The sequence below is a fragment of the Limulus polyphemus genome, unplaced genomic scaffold, assembly GCF_000517525.1.
Source record: "Limulus polyphemus unplaced genomic scaffold, Limulus_polyphemus-2.1.2 Scaffold553, whole genome shotgun sequence".
Taxonomy (NCBI): domain Eukaryota; kingdom Metazoa; phylum Arthropoda; class Merostomata; order Xiphosura; family Limulidae; genus Limulus; species Limulus polyphemus.
This window is the reverse complement of record NW_013666163.1, coordinates 190,315-192,328: the sequence shown is the minus strand read 5'-3', so window position 1 is coordinate 192,328 and position 2,014 is coordinate 190,315. Positions and strand designations below refer to the sequence as shown.

General features: G+C 27.8%; 1 protein-coding gene across 6 annotated transcripts in view; it reads left to right on the top strand.

Annotated features, from left to right (window-relative positions):
* Window positions 1–1,530, top strand: part of LOC106459064 (SET domain-containing protein 4-like) — a 16,598-nt gene extending 15,068 nt beyond the window's left edge. For 5 of the 6 annotated variants that reach the window (XM_013918640.2, XM_022385453.1, XM_022385454.1 and 2 more), the window contains exon 10: window positions 1,351–1,507. The gene's annotated coding sequence lies outside the window, so the exon portion shown is untranslated. Of the gene's footprint in view, window positions 1–1,350 lie in introns of all 6 variants that reach the window. The other variant, XM_013918641.2, reaches the window with a different exon arrangement.
* The last annotated feature ends 484 nt before the right edge of the window (window positions 1,531–2,014 follow it).

Sequence of the window (2,014 nt, the reverse complement as noted above, 5' to 3'; positions counted from 1 at the left end):
GTCAGTTAGACTCTTTTTATTCTAACGCAATAACAACAGAAGTGTGGGTCTTACTACAAAGCAAAGATTGTAAGAAGGAAAAATATAAAAAATTTTTGTGGTACTAATAGTATTACGTACAAATCACACAAGTTTTTCATTCTAAATACTGAATTATATTATTATTATTATGAACTAAATATAAAATTATGCTAAATTATTGAGCTTAAAACTACAAATTTAAATTCAAAAGAATATAAAAAATCACAGACTCTTTCAGTTCAAAGTCCTAAGTCTAATTCATGTAAAGACTTTGCACTCGCCACTCGGTAACTCTTAACCCTAACAATTGTGTATCAACTTCTTTCCTAAAAATATATCTAATTTGAGTTAATTTTTCAATATAATGATTAATATAAACAGATATACCATGCAGCATGACTTAAGCTACTATATAAAAAAAGTAAAAGTCACGTATATCCCATGCAGTTTTTTCCAGAAGCAGCTTTTCTAACGCTTATAGAAAAGCCCTATTGGTCAGTACTAAATACAACCTCTACATAAAATGGCAGTTACTATAATAAGCACCACCCACATTCATATTGTAAAATCCAGAGAACAACGTTTCATCACGGGCGTTCCTTATCATCCTATGATTTGTCAAATGGAGAGATACAGCAATTGGAATAATTGGTACTGAAATTGACACTTTCGACTAGGATTGGCTAAAAGTTTTACAACTGAAGTTTAACATGCCCAGACGCAGTTTTATAAAGAAAACAGACTAGAAAAAGGTTTAGATACCAATCATAGATGGCAGAACCAGTGCTGAGGTGAAAGGAAATATCTTAAAAAATTTTTGAAAAAAACATTTCTTCTTAGAGGGCGCTTATTTACAGTCTAAAATGTATTTTAGGAATTTTTTCATTAAATTCCTCTTTAAACTTCATTAAATAATACAATTTTGTACAAATAATTGAATGTTATGCTACTATTTATAAAAATAAAATCAGAAATCCATTAAAAGATAAGTTCTCTATCATTTTTTCAATTCACAAATGATTTTACCCTCACATTTGCATTGCCTACTAAGAAAGTTAGTAGCCGGTAGTCATCGGGTTAAAGAACTTTATCATTTAAAATATACTTTTAAATCTAGATGCTTCTCTAAGTGTTAAATTATGAATTTCACAATAGTATTAATACAGTGCTTTTAGTACTAAACTATTGGTTTTCTTTGCTAGAGTAGTATGTGTTTATAATTTAATGTTTCTTAGCATTCTGTAAAGATAACATAGGTGAATAAATGTAGTATTATAGAGTTTAGAATATATGGTTAATTTTCTTTCAATTGTTGGTATTTTTATATAGGTTTTTAAGAAGCAGCAGTATACAGAATATAGGGGATAAACTACCAAGTATTTCTTCAGAATATATAGATGAGGATATTGTGACTTTTTAAATAAGTAATTAGTTCTGATATAAATATATTTCATAACCCGAAATAAAACTAATTAAAAATTGACTACTGGTTCATACAATTTGTTTTTTTTTATCAATGTAGAAATAAAAGATATGACAAAAAAAAAAAGATTCTTGAAATTGTTATACCGTGAAGGATCAAACCTCTTAAATGATTTGAGAAAACTACACAGTTCTGTTAAAAACAAAAATAACTTGTAGCCATGCAATATCCAACATTTACCTACCAGTATTATCTCTTCTTTTGACTGCTTATAGTGTTAGAAAATTTTAGTATTCATTTTGTTTATTTTAAATGCAACAAAAAATAACAGTTTAAAAATACTGAGGAAAGCCAAGACCACTTCTACAACATAAGCCAACGTAAAGCCTGTAAAAACATTATATCAGTTATCATAAGATTTGAGATAGTACTGAACCTAAATCATTGTTACATTTTGAATATCTACCAAAATTGTGAATTTAAATGTTTAACTACAATGTACTAGTCAAATTACGGATGTCAATAAAATGTCATTTTGACTGTAAAACAAATTTTATCGACACACTGGCT